Below are 15,197 nucleotides of genomic sequence, written 5' to 3'. Positions count from 1 at the left end.
GAAGTAATAGTTCCTGAGTCTGAGGACAAAAACTGTAAACATTCTCCCTTGACCACCTCCATGGATAGTTGTTCATTTCCTACTGGCTTTCTGGCTTTCTTTGGTCCTTTAAATCACAATCAGACCCACAAAGTTGCCAAAATTAGCCTCGTGGTGTTTTGTGGAGTTTTTCTTGGAAATCCCTGAGTTATTAAGATGAAAAAAATAATAAGTAGTAATCCTGTTCAATAAAAGCATTTATTAGCTATTATACCAGATATTTTCTTATGTAGAACAGTAGTGATATAGACAATCAAAGACAAGAAGAAAATGTATTTATCACAGAATCACAGAAATTCTAGGTTGGAAGAGACCTTTAAGATCATCGAGTCCAACTATATCCAGCTAGCCTTAGTCATTTGGAGAAACAGCAGCAGTTGTCTCTGGCTGGGCTGGTTCTTGAGAAGATGATGTGCAGCAGGCATTCCTCTAGTGCTGAAGAGTGAAAAAAACAATCTAATTAGAAGAAACATGAAACAAGATTATATGAGTCAAGCAGATTTAGTTAGCTAGAGAACACAAAATGGCTTTGATGGCATTGGCCTAAAGGACATATAAACTGCACTAAAATGCACTTTTCCAGTTCATGGGTAAAAGCTAATAAAGTGCTTGTCTAACAGTAAATACAACAATAAAAATCTGACTGGAGAAAGGTAAATAATTTCCAAGCTGTTTCTACAAGACAAAAAAAAAACTATTGCTGTGTCACTGATTTGTAATTTTTTATGTTCTTGCAATGACTTGCAAATGAAAACTTATTTTAGAACATTTTTGTTTGAGAGACTCCTATTTGTATGTGATGTTAAGAAGAATTTGAAATTATTTCTCAGGTTTTCATGTACTGAAATTGGTTAGGTCTAGTAAGGTTTATCACAGTCTCTCTTTACCTCACTTATTTTTAATAACTTCTATTCTACAGGAAGCTCTTGACCATTTTAATAAGCTATTAGTAAAATAATGTAGATGCCCTTTTGCTCGAGAAAATCTTAGTAATGATTTCAAAGAGGTATGTGTTCATTAGAAGTAAGTTATGATGTGATTTTAAAACTCCTTTTACAAACAGCAGACCCAAGTGCAAAAAAACTCTTCAGTCATGATGAATGGTGATGTATTAAAGAACATATTTCTCTGTGGCAGCAGAGGAATTGTCTTCTTTCAGTAGAGTTTTATTAACTTTAGGTATATTAGAGAAATCAAAGATACAGCTTTTATGAATTGGCAAGGAAATAGACGAGGTTCCCTGACCTTTTTTTTTATTTTTCAAAAAATAAATCCATAGAAATTACTCCTTTTCTAATTATTATTTTTATTGCTCTTCCAGTCATAGCAAATCCTATGATTCCTTGTATTACCATAAAGAAAAATCACATGGCAGCTTAAATGAATGACTTCCTTTGATAACAACAAAGGACCTTGTTCACTGAAGTATTTGTAAAAGATTTCTTCTATACTTCAGGGAGAAATTTGGGTATGGAGGCAGCATAGAGTGATTCCTCTATATGATCACACACACAATATTTTATGTTTGAACTGCCTTCTGCCAAGATGTTTTTGTGAGCTTAGGAACCTACATGGCGCAGTTGGGCTTGCAGTGTGTGACTTCTTCCTTGAGGGGCGGAATGGGCTGTCCATGCCACAGCATGAAGGGCTGTGTTGGGAGAGACCTGTACAAGCTTGGGTAAACCCAGCAGTGTGTGCTCATTTTCACAGTGTGTGCAGGAAGAAGGACAGCCATGCTGATAAGGCAGTCAGTTCTAATAAGAAAGCTCTGCTCTGTCATGAAATTACAGTAGCTGCTGGTGACACAGTGATGGTGTATTTCCATGAAGTGGTAAAAGTATATATTTGCATGGTGAATTCTAGGCACAGGATTTTCTGTCTTAAATGTATATTTACAACTAAAAACTTGTTCTCTTATGACTATGTTCTAACACCTTTGGGATAAAAACTGCCATAGACCAACATCCTCACTCTTCAGTTTTGCATGTTCATCTTTTTTTTATTTCTAATCATAGAATGCAGCTACAAGGTAGTATGAAACTATTGTCTTTGCAGGGTGCCCCATGACAGGAAGGAATGATGACTCTGACTCCATGTTCTCAGAAGGCTAATTTATTATTTTATGATATTATATTATATTAAAGAATACTAAACTATATATACCAAAGAACACAGGAAGGATACTTACAGAAGGTTAAAAAGATAATCATGGAAACTCTCTTCAGAGTCCCAACACAGCTTGGCCCCAATTGGCCATTGACTCAAAACAACTCACAGCAGAAACCAATGAAACAACCACTTGTTGGTAAACAATTTCCAAACACATTCCAAAGGAGCAAAACAGAGGAGAAGCAAATCAGATAATTATTGTTTTCCTTTTTCTCTGAGGCTTCTCAGTTTCCTAGGAGAAAAATCCTGGGCAAAGGGATTTTTCCAGAAAATGTGAATGCCACATAAAACAATTCCACAAAAGAGTAAAAATAGATGATATAAGGATCTTTTGCTGCACTGAAAGTAAAGCTTTTGACTTTTGAAAAGCTAACAATGGTCACAGCAAGCAGAACTTGCATTTTGCATTTCATGTGAAAAATGATAACCCTTGGTGATGCCTTAAGTTTTAGCTTTCATATTTTTCAGATTCTGCCTTGGTGTGTAACTCTGAACTTTCATATAAAGGGTTAGTGAGTTCTTTTCAAGTTTAGTTAGACAAAACAATCCTTTTCCAGCCTGAGAACCAAGGACACTGTTGCAGCTTTGGGCCCAGAAGTGTACGCAAGGGCAAGTTAGGAGAACAATCTGGGAGGATGGGACTTCATGACCTGTAATTGGACAATTAACCCCTATATGTAAATGGCCCAAAATGTATAAAAGTGTGAAAATCATGACTGGTCATCCATCTTGTGTCCATCTTGGGTAGAGCCATGGCCGGGCTCTTGTACTGCCTGAGGTGGATAATTTAAAGGCCTTTTAATAAGCACCTACTTTTTTTCTTTCACTCTGTCTAGCCTGGGCTCCAGGTAGCCTCTCTAGGCATCATTGTCACTTGGAACACCATAATGTTATTCTGGTTCCATGTGCTCTCTGCAACACTTTACATGTCATCAGTTCTTTAAGACTTGTTGATCACTTGCTGCTGGGTTGCAGCCTCCCTTCTTGACTAACATCCTGTTTCCTTGTCTAATTAGCCATGCTGGGGAGAAAGCCCATAGAGTAGGACACAACAGAGAGGTTCAGTCTGTTTATAAGGCAGATCTCAGCAGTGCACCTTCAGAGAACTTCTTAGCTGTCAACTCAGTGGGTGTCCAGATACGTCATGATGCTGTGTTGGGATGTCACCCTCGTCAGTAACATCCTTTCTCCACCCTCCCATCTTCTGTGTCTCCACTCTTATTTCCTCTGGAAAGAAAGTGGCTTCCTAGCAAGGGTAGATGTGTAACTGCTTGCTTCAGGCAACTGGTGTACCAGGGGCTGTGATTTCCTCTCCAGAGTGTATTTGCCTTGTGATTTAGGCACAAACATAGGTACAAACATAGTTATAGAGCAATAATTGGAGCTGTAACCACATTTGACTGGTAATTACTTGTGCTGTGTGGGTGTGAAATACCTGCAGAGTTCCAGCCTAGAGGGCTCAGGAAACATTATTCTTCTGTATTTTCAAAGTGAAACTACATCCCAGTTTGTGGTTTACAAGAAACTTGAAAATACTGGTATTGGTAGAAAAAATTGATCCATAACTACATGGTAGAAGGCACTCTGTGAGCCACAATTTCTGCTTTGTCCCCAGCTGTATCTACTCTATTGGTCTCCTGAACAACTAAACCTAAGATTAGTATATCTGTACCAGCAGGTGAGAGCAGGAGAGCTTGGTTAGATTGCTGGTAAGGGATGGAATGGTGTGTGTGAGGAAGGAAATTTCTTGGTCTTTCTCCCTTTGAAGGAGAAGGGAGGCAGGGAGTATATAATGACATAGCTGATACCAGAAATGCAAGTCAGGGTGATCATAATTTGAGAGGACACAATTAGTAGTATAATTGCACCACAGTAGCAATAATTATTGTAATTACTTTTATTTACATTAATTGAATTCTACACTTAATGCTGCAATTAGTGTCATGGACACACTGTGATTTCCAGCTTGTGAAGTGAAAGATGGTTCAAAGAGAGCTTTCCCCTTGTGTGGTGAACAGTAACTTCCTTTTTAAAGTTATAAAATGTTGTAGTTTTATACTTTAAACAAGAATAATCAGGTTTTTTAAAAAAACTCTGTAAAGGATGGGAACATATGGAAGGCACTAGCTCCTCTGTGCACTGTTCAGTCTTCACTGAGGGCAAAGGAGGGAGAAGTCTGCTCAGCTGATCATCTGAGAATCCCTGTATATACAGGAATTATAATGTGGCTCCTGGCAATAACAGGCTCAAGCCAGAGTCTGAAAGGTGAAGTCCCCAGCGCTGGGTGCAAGGGTGGGAAGAAGATGAAATGTCAATATGGGAAGGGAATGGCACAGCACCTACTACTGCTGCTGCTGTGAGGGGAGTTGAGGAGGAGGTACTTAGGGACATGGTTCAATGGTGGACCTGGCAGTGTGAGGTGAATGGTTGGACTTGAAAACCTTAGAGGTCTTTTCCATGCTAAATGATCCTATGTCTGAAAACGAGGCTGCCAGCTCTTGAGAAACCAAATAATGAAGAGAAGGAAAAGCTTGGGTCTGGCAGTGCGCTTCTGAGAGGAGGGAAGTACTCCTTAAGAAGAGTCAGCTGGAGGATTTGGGGGCAGGAATACTGAGAAGGCAGGGCTTGGGAATTATGTCATGGGAAAACTGCTGGTGCTTTATATAAACTGGAAAAGGGCAAGCAGAATATGTAGGTGACTACAGCTTGTCATGCCTACCCTCTGATTTCTGGTAGCCCCACGTGCATATGAAGCACATGCTATACAGAATTGAAAGACAGTAGCATAAAAGATCCCCTATTGTGTGGGAAATACTTGGGTTGGGCACATGAAAGACTTACCAGGTGGTAATATATTATCAGCAAGGTGAGGAGAGTCCCTGCATCTGTGCTGTGGTGTGGGCTGCAGATGGGGCCAGCACGCTGACAGAGGAGGCTCCCAGTGCTGTGGAAGGCAGCACAGGCCAGGCCATGCCCCAGCCCAGGTGGTGCATGAAGCCATTAGCTGTGGTAATTGACTTCACAACTTCTCCAGCAGGGTTGAGTGAGGCTTTTTGCAGGGCCAGGAAACAACCTGCTGTAAAACTTAAAAAAGGTTGATGAAGATGCACCACAAATGGATTAAAGAAGGACTCTTAAGGATGTTTGAAATAGAACAGATGGTTCCTCCTGGGTTTTACTGGCATCTTACTGCTGCTCATGCTTCTGTTGGGATTAAATTTGAGCCAAAGAGAGACTTTGCTACCTGAAGGCTTTTGAGAAAGCAGAAGACCTGGCTTTGAAAAGCAAGTGACTGGAATCTGCATCACAATAGAAGACCTTGGAGAGGAGGTTGAACTGCCTTGGACTTCTGTGTAGATTTGAGCTGAGGAGGAGATAAGAAGATAGTATTGCTGGAAATCATGAGGTAGGAAACACGGAGAGCCTCTGCCACTGTGGTTGGTGTGGAGCTGTGTTGTTCTTGTTTGCCTTTTTGAACCTGTATTGGGTGCTGCTGCTTTTCTGAAATGCTGAGAATGCTGGCTGGAGAGCTGTGCTCCAGCCCAGCATGTGGAAAACCCAAGGGAAGCACAAGGCAAAGGGACTAGTGGCAAGTTTCTCCAGGAGCAAGTAAATTAGAGTAGTAGCTGCTGCACGTAGTGCTTCCAAGGGAATCCTGAAACAAAGCCTTATACAACATTGCTCTGAGCTGTTGCACAAAGAGCTGGAAGTTACATGATTTCTGTGGGGTATAATTTGTGAACACCATAAAAATGATGACTGAGAAAGTAGCTGCAGGTCATCTGTGTTTCTCCATGTCCACATGTTCAGCTGAGTATCAGTGTCCAGCTGAGTCCAAGATGAGGCTGGGTACCTGAATCCAAACGTCTTGCCCTGCTTGGCACGGTTGTGCTGATGGCAGAGGGTTGCTCAGCAGGGTAGGCAGGGTGTAACACAACATGCCTGCCACTGCAGCTGCATCAGGAATGGGGTAAGTGAAATAGTGAGCTTGATATGCTCCTCTGTCTGGGCTAATTAAAAGCAGTGTGTTTTACAGCTTGTAATTTGCTATCTTTGTTCTTTTTTGGGGCTTGTTATTTTTAAGAGTGTGTGAACTGTGATTTCTGAGAACAGTTAATGAGTTTTTGGTGTGGGGTTTTTTTTGTGGGTGTGGGGGTTTTTTTTAATTTTATTTTTTTTTCCAATGCTGCAGAGGGATCTAGACAGGCTGATCAGCTGCCAGTGACAGAAAGGACATAGTCTCAAGCTATGCTAGAGGAGGCTCAGGCTGGACATCAGAAGGAATTCCTTTACAGAAAGGATTGTGAAACATTGGAATGGACTGCCAGGAAGATGGGGGAGTCACCATCCCTGGAGATGTTGATGAAATGACTGGATGTGGCACTTACTGCTATGGTGTAGGTGACACGGTGGTGATTGGTCAAGAGTTGGACTTGATCTAGGAGGTCTTTTCCACCTGAAGGTTTCTGTGGTTCTCTCATGAGGGTGATAACCTTAGAGTTGCTGAGATTTTACTATGGGGAATGAAACCACTGGAGTCTAGGGACATTCAAGGGTGCCTGCTAGCTTAAACAGTTGAAACCCTTTTAAAGGTTAGTGTGTTTGCTTAACTTTAATGGATATGAATGTAATTTCCTGGAGAAAGGTTTAGGGAAAAACTTTTATCACTTCCTCACTGTTGGCTGGGAGGGGGGAAGCAGGAAATCACTGAAAAGCAATTAACAAAAAGAATGAATAGCAAAGAAGATACTGTATTTAAGACAGGAGAAGCAAGGACTCTTGATAGCTCTCTGCTTGTGTTTTTGGTCTGTTAGCTGAAAATCTCCTGCCACTTAAGGAATGGTATGAGCAAAATTCCTAAATAGGTATGTTATGGTGGCTATAATGCAGAAAATAACATGTAATGTTTAAACTTAGTGATTTCAAATGTTTTCTGTTTTCACTTCTGGAAAACAAGACATCAAAGAGAAGTAAGACTGAGACTTGCTGACACTGTGGATAAAGAAGCATTCAGCTTGGTTTGCAGTGATTCTTTAGTGAAAGCCTGGGGAACATGGTACAGAGGTGCCCAAGTTTCCTGGGTCTGCAGCAGCATGTGCCTATAACAAGGCTGACTGTATTCATATGGTAATGCAACCACTATGTGGTTAAATGGGGTATAAGTCAATAAAAACTTGGCTACAATAGTCCCCAAATCACACTGGTGACTCCTTGGCACGTGATCCCACTGCACATTTGCTGACTTTCAGACAAAGGTTTACAAGTTGGGTCTGAGTTTAGGCACTGCTGTGGTTTTGTGTAGAACACTTAAGTCTGTTGTCTCCCTTAATTTTCTCTGCCTCCCTGAAATGGGAATGATGGAATAATGGTCCATCCTGTGTATCAGTTTAGAGCATTGCAAACTGTTAATATTTATAAAACACTTAGAAAATGGATAGTCGTCTTGGGTGAGATCAAGCTGCCACTCTGCTATTGCCACAGAAATAAAAGCATGTCAGTGTCAACTTGCCTCAGAGCTGCTTTTGACCCTTTTGACAATGCTGAGGTCAGTTCCTGGGATGGCAATTTCACAGTCATAAGAGTGGCAGGAGACCTACTTGCTATCTGTTCTCCAAAAAACACACAAATCAGGCCAAAGTGCTTCAAACCTTGGAGGCAAACACTGCTTTGCTTCTGTCTCCTTGGCAGGCAAGTTTCAGGGAAGCTGCTACGGTTATTAAAAAAGAGACAAAATTTTTAGCCCTCTGTGTACAGACATGAGAATGGCAAAACAATGTGTGTTATGCTGGAAGCCAACAGGAAGAAGAGGTAATATAAAGGATATGGAGTACTCTCATAGTTCTGCCCTTCTGTGTTTCTACAGGTTGGTATCAAAACCCTGTCTTAAACCTGACCTCTTATGGCTCTCCCTCAGCCAGGAATTGCCCCCCACAGATACAGCAGAGTTCTGAAAGTCAGAACCTCATGTTTGTTTCTTCAGCAAGATCCTGGGTCTTTTACCCAGGAGTAGGATTTAGCATGGCCAACTGCTGCTATTAACATTTATTTGTCTGGCAAACTCATGAAAGGGTCTTCTCTATTCCAGACACTGAGATCCAAGATGACAAGGTGGCATCTATCTAGTCATGAAAGTAAACTGCTTAGGGGTAGTGTAGGCTGAATTTTTAAACTCTTTTTATTCTTTCAAAGAAGAGATAACGGAACCTCTCTTAACCTGGATAGACAAATGCAGGAGTCCTAACTGGCTTTGCAAATCTGGAAGGATGTCCTGTATATCTGGTCCAAGTGCAGATTGATGATTTGGTTCATATCATGGTCAAGGTAAATGAGCTAATGTTCCTTTTTAGCAAGACCATATCTTTCACAGCTGAATACAGCCAAGTAAAAATGTCCTTTCATCAAAAATACACAGACTTAACTTGAAGGCTGGGATCAATATCATTCCTATAAGACTTTTAAGATTACATAGGGTATATCCTTTATGGCACTTTGTTTGCTTCCTTGAACACTTTCCATTGAGTAGATGAGACCTCTAGTTAAGAAGGTTGGAAGGCACTCCAAGAGCAGCTCTTGGTGCCTGCAGGCTGGGATAACGAGACTGGCCAGGCCCTGGCAGCACAACCTGCCTGCGTGGGCTGCGGGTCAGAGCAGCTTCCAAGGGCTAGAGGGGGATTGCAGGTGTGGGGAAACGAGTGCTGAGTCACTCAGCAGTGGACAGGCAGGAATGGCTGAGCTGTGGAATAAACCAGAAAGTTCAGATCCCAGCAAAGATGTGTGCACTGGGATATTTGTGATGAAGGACGTGAACAGGCAGTCTGGACTGAAATAAAGCAGATGTCATTGTACCATACTGCTCCCAGCTGAGAGCTCTGAGCTGTTTAAAGCCTACAGCAGGTGATTTTGGGGACAGCAAGCTGGAGTTTGGAGTCTGGAAGCTTAAAGCAGAGCTGGATTTGATTACCAGTTTGCTGGTGCTTGCTTAGGTTGTTTTCTGGGTAAGAAATGACAAAACTCCTCTGCCCTGTCTTAGCTACAGGGTGCAACTGTGATTTCCTACAGAAGGGGCTGAGGATATGTTCAAACTCAGCACTATTACATAAATGTTGTACTTAAGTCTGAAAAAATAAATACTGCAACCTCCCTTTCTTTTTTGTATTACAAAAGTCTTCCAGAGCTGTACTGAACATTTGCAAAATAAATAGGAGAAAAGGAAAATGGAATGGCAAGTCTCTTGTTGAAGACATATATACTGTAACTTTACATGTAGATATCCTTGTGTGTCTGATGTCACTTGCCCCTTTGGTAAAACAAATTGGGGGTTTTGACTATTTATTAGCCTGTTCCCTTAGAGGGAACTGCTTGATCTCAGTGTTGGTGAAAAAAGTTTTGGTTAAATCACCAGTGCCAAAGTTTGGTTAAATCACCATTCTTACCCTGTTTACTCTTAAAATTGGATGACATATTTTAGCCTGAAATTAAGATAAAAAAACTTCATCCATCATAGGAACATTTGTGTCAGGAAATAGTACTGCAAGTACTGTGAGTTCTTTGTGCCATCCGAAGCTGTCAAAGTTCTTGTTTGTAGTATGGGAAGAGAAACTACTGGAACATCTTGAAGATTTCTTCTATTTGAGGTGTCTTTCCTAAAGCTGCTTCTGGACAGGATCACACACACATTCTTCAGAAAAATCAAGGTTTTTTTTTTTTTAAGACAAGTCCTGACTTATTGTTCCCTTTGACCTAGTAATAAGAAGAAAAGAAAGGAAATGTAAATTTTATTTATAATGGCAAACTCAGAAATAGGACTTTCAGTATGGTTTTGAAAAACTTGGATGGATTCTATACAGGCAAAAATTCCTTGCTCATGAGAGATCCTTTAGCTCAGTAATGTAGGAAATAATGAACAATATAGGGAATTTATTTTTCCTCCCACAGTTGGCCATTAAGTTGTAGTTTCCAAGGAATGTCAAGAGGAAAAGAGCTATTATCAACTGTGAGTGAAGCCTTTCTGATCTGGGTGACTGATACAGCAGCTGGAGAAACTTGTTTCCTAGCCTCAAATTCCATTTTCTTTGCAATTTTCTCATCTTTGTTGAGAACAAAGAATAATGCTTGTCTCTGTTACAGATCAGTTGCTGCTTTTGTAATAGCTGTAGTGTTTTTATTGCCTTTAGTGCTGCTGGCAACTCAGTTAATGATTCCGTGGGAGAATTGCCATGAAATACCTGGTTCACATCTGTAATGTTTGTGCATCTTGGATTCTGTATGAGGTGTTTTTTCTCACAGAAAAGTAACATTGGTTATGAAACTGCATAATATGGGCTGAGGGGAGAGAGAGGTCCTCACCTGGCTTAAATCCACCTTGAGTTCAAAGCAGCTCTGAGGTTTTGTGCAGGATCCCTCCTATAAATACTACCTGTGTTGCAGAAGACTAACACTCTCAATTGCATCACCCCAATTCTTGGTGAAGTCACAAACAGAAAAAGACATTCATTATCTTCCCATGTGTGATGAGTTCCTGTTAATACCTTCTTGAAAAATACCCTTTGGAAATCACTGAAAATGGATTAGCTGTTAAAATTTGCACCCGCCTTACAGAGTTTTGACAGGGAATTTGCCAGCAATTCAAACCATGGCTAGACATGTTTTATGGAAAATACTTTTGTATTTGGTAGACTGCAGATGTTTAGTTGCATGCATACTGCACAGTTTGTTATGAAGACCTGAGTCTGGTGTTGCTCATGTTCCCTGGAAACCCCACTGTGTCACTTCCTTGGAGCTTGGCTTTAGGGCTGTATTAGTTGATGAGGGAAAAATGATGGTGTTAAAAGTGTTTTTGCTAAAGAACTACCTTCAGTGGAGTCTTATAGGTCCCTACCTGTCTTGTGTCAGTTAATTCCATTCTTGTCATATGACATAAAAATATCTCTGTGCTGGGGAGAAAAGCTTAAAATCTGTTGCAAATCTGAAGTGGTTTTCTTACAGTTAAATGAGAGGTCACAGTTGGAGGCTGAAACAAAGTCACATCCCTTTGAAGTGATGAATAAACAGCAGCAAATGATGAAATCTGACAATGCCTGAATCTTACTGACCTGTAAAAGACACATTTTTAGCTACTGGAGAAAAGGTTGGGTTTGGTGGGATTTTTTTATAATGTATTTCTTCTCTCATCCTTTTCTCCAACCCCCATCCTGCCACGAGCTGTTTTTCATGATAACAAGCAGTTTTTATTTTTTGTGCTTAATTGCAGCCAAATAATTTCGTGCAACACTTTGAAAATTTAGGAGAAATACCGAATTGGACTTTGAGCTCAAGTCTATCAATAAATGAAAAAAGCCAGCTCAAAAATGTAAAGATCTTACTAGCAGTGATTATTACTGCTGTGAATAATTTTAAGTTTTTGTGCAACTGCATTTATTTCTCCTTTTCTAATCCCTGCATCATGTACAGTTAGAAATAGAGGCTTTTATATGTCAGGGCTCTACAATAAAGTATGGGGAAATCCAGCAACTAGAAAAAAGAAATTATGTATGTGTGGGCAAACTTTAATTTTGTCTAAAAAATATAACTTTCTGCTTTTTAATTTCTGGTGCAAATACAGCAAATGTGCAATTAAGCCTTCTAGCAGATCTGTAGGACTGGTTTTGTAATCCTTCCTTGGAACACAATAAATACAAACAGTAATCACAGGTTTAATGAGTGTAATCTATCATAAAATACCTAGCAAAACACTATATGCAGTATTACCTTCTGATTCATGCTTCAAATATTCCAGCTGTATTAAAGGAGTGCAGCAATTGCTGAGCACCCACCGAGGCAGGAAGGAGAGAACTGCCTTTTAAATAAGTAAACAGCCTGTATCTGTATGAAAAACAAGAAAGCTTATTCAAAATTAGTTTTGCACTCATGGAGGTGAGTGGAAACACCTTGCTGATTGCAGGTGCTTTCCCTGATGCTGCACTAAGCCTAATTTATCTAAAACCTTCTCGAGAGATCACACTGAATACCCAACAGGATATTGAGAAGAGACTGCCAAATTATGAACTGTGGGACCCAATATTTGTCTTTACTGCATCTCCATGGGAGTTCTTATCTCTGTCTTTGTTCTCTTATTCACTTCAGGTTTCTCACATGTGCATTTACCTTCCAAGAAACCATGTGGAATACCCAGTTTGCACGAAGTCAGAAACTGAAGGGAGAGTTACTGCAGAACCAATTTTACAGGCTGTGGTTCCATTACCCTTACTCCTCCCTGGAACACACCAGGGAGCAAGCTGAAAACTCCAGCTCTGGGAATCTTTTGGGGAAGCTATTGAAACTGCATAACACTCAAATAGATTTAAACTGAAATTTCTGGCCAGTTACTCCAACTTGAAGCTCGCAAACTTGGAATTGGGAAGCTTTGTCAGCCTTGGACTAAATCCAACCTGGCACTATTTGTGACTTCAGGCAGAACTTGCTGACCTTTAGGTTACCTCAAGTCGTTGCTGCTTAGCTTCTCACACCCCTGAAATGTTAGGAGACATTGTTGCTTGAAAAGCAGATAGTTGAAAAGATAGTGTAAATGTGATTCTCAGGGGATTAACACCTTTCTGGTAGGACAGTGCATAAATTTAATTGGATTTCTCATGTCTTCCTGAGCATACAGAATAGTATGCTATAGGGGAAGTACCTTGCCTTGGTAGAAAGCCAAATTTTGTGTATAAACATACAGACCCAGTTGCTGTGCCTTTTCTATAGGAAATGACACCTATTTTAAACCCAAGTGTTGCAACAGCTGCAGGCTGTCTCTTTGGCTTTCCTGTGGTTTGCATTGGTGAAATCCACTATGGAATCAACTAAAGGAACTGACTATTGAAAAAGCTTATGAGAATTTCTCTTCAGCTGACTTGCAGTGCAGTGTTGTTTCCAAGGGATCTGCCAGTCTGACATCAGAATTAAATAGAATATCACACATCATGGACTAACCATCTGATTCATTGTGACAGTATTTTTCTCTAATGTTTGAAGTTGTAATTAGGGGAGGAACATGTGGGAGAGAGAATAAAAGTCAAGAGATAAAATAAGAAATTGGATTACAAAGGCAAGGAAAGAACCTTGTAATTTATTACTCTTAAGAGAAATATGGAACAATTGCTCTTAAAAGCAATGCTAACTGTGCAAATAGTTGCATGTCCTGATTAAGTGACCCCAAACCATCTTAATTAATTGCATTTAAATCTGGTGTGGTATACAAGCTTTTTTCATATGCTTGCAGAAATTTGGCCAACTAAATAATAAATGCAAGGAGGAACGCTCTTTATGATTTTAGTGGATAAAAACTCCAGGATGAATGTGTGCCGTGTGTGTGTGCAGTACCAAGCTGAAACTGGAGAAAGGGCTGAGAGTATCAGCACTCTGAGCCTGCACATGCTGTGCATTGATCTCAATATTCTTGAGCTGGTCACAATTAGAAGAGATTTTAAGGTATCATCTGTTGCAAGTTAGCTTGTGTTTTGTACTGAGAGGGCGTCAGTCAGTGCTTGTTACAGACAGATGAATTTTTGGAATAATTTGGCTCACTGAAGAGCAGTGTCAGTGAATTCAGCTTCATTAGTGGCATTTTCAGTCACAGGTAGTTTTTAAACACCAAAGTGAAGCCATCCTCTGGAAAAATATTTTGAGTTGTTGAAGACTAGTTCACTACCAGCTATGGATTTACTTCCTTTACAGCTATTAGATGGAGAAGTTCTGTTGTACAGATCAGAGTGAAGAGGTGATGGACAACTTCTGGCAGGCAATTGTCTTCCATCTTTTATGGAAGCTTTACAAGAAGGCTGTTGAACAAACTAATATGTTTTTTATGGCAGCAGTGGCCTCTGTGTGGCTCCTGTCAGAGACATTTAGACCTTTTGACCACCACAGGAATGGATTCAGTGGCTGCCTCGCTATGCCTGCCTCGGCCTGGCATGACTTAGACCCTGTGGTGACAGAATCTCTTTAAACTGTAACTATGAAGTACCTCTCAATCCACCTCTCCAATTTCTAAGTGGTCTGAGCACAATAATTTATCAGGTAGAGCATCTTTCTTGATAAGAAAGTTTGGCGTGGGGACTCTGTCTTAACAAGTCCTTGTTAAAAGCCAGATATAACTTGAGGCATCCCATAACTTGTGCTTGGCTGTGTGGGGAGGGCTGGGGAGGAGGGTCACCCCAGACAGGCCCTGGGATGGATGTGGACAGCAATGAGCAAACCTGCTGAACCCCTTCCAGGTGACGTGCCATTGGGGAATTAGCTATTTTCTCACAGTCCTGGGGCCGCCCATGGGAGTTTAGTTACAAACTGTTGTTTCAAAAGAAGCACTGTCTTCTACTGGATGGCCATACTTTTTGAGAGGATACTAAATGCTGTGGCTCATGTTGCTTGGAGTAGATTGTGGAATAAGGCTTATTCTGTGACAATCTTGCAGCAGAGCTGTGCAGATAGCAGGGTCCTGGTCTGCAGTCTAGTGGAATAGTTCTCTTTTCTGTGGCCTTAGTGCAATAAGTTCACATGGAAGTGCAGATCCTGGAAAAGAAAATTGCCTGGGAGCTGCCTTGTCCCATCCCCTTCCCACTGTGCCTACTATCATTTCTCCCAGCTGTTTCCTATTCTTTTCCAGTAGCTTCTGCTGTCACTAGCACAAGCTTTGAAAACCATAAGGGGAGAGGGGAAAATTTGTTTGCTCGAGAACTCAACATTGTTCTTAATACCTGGGAGCTACTAAGAGCAGTGGAATTTAACATGATTAAAGGCCATTCAATCCAATGTGCCCACCAAGAGGGCAGAAGACACAGTCTGTGAGACCTGTGCTTGTACCATCATGTGGTCTCCTCCAAATTCAGACTAGTCTAGACCTCTGAAACACAACCAGAAAATTCCCTGACTCTGAGAGGGTGGCTCTGCAACAACTTTTGATTTACAGCACGTTGGCTGTTGCTCAGTAATTATTCTGTGTGGGTTTTACTGCT

The sequence above is a fragment of the Melospiza melodia genome, chromosome 5 (assembly GCF_035770615.1).
Source record: "Melospiza melodia melodia isolate bMelMel2 chromosome 5, bMelMel2.pri, whole genome shotgun sequence".
Lineage (NCBI taxonomy): Eukaryota > Metazoa > Chordata > Aves > Passeriformes > Passerellidae > Melospiza > Melospiza melodia.
Note: the sequence above shows the minus strand (reverse complement) of the source record.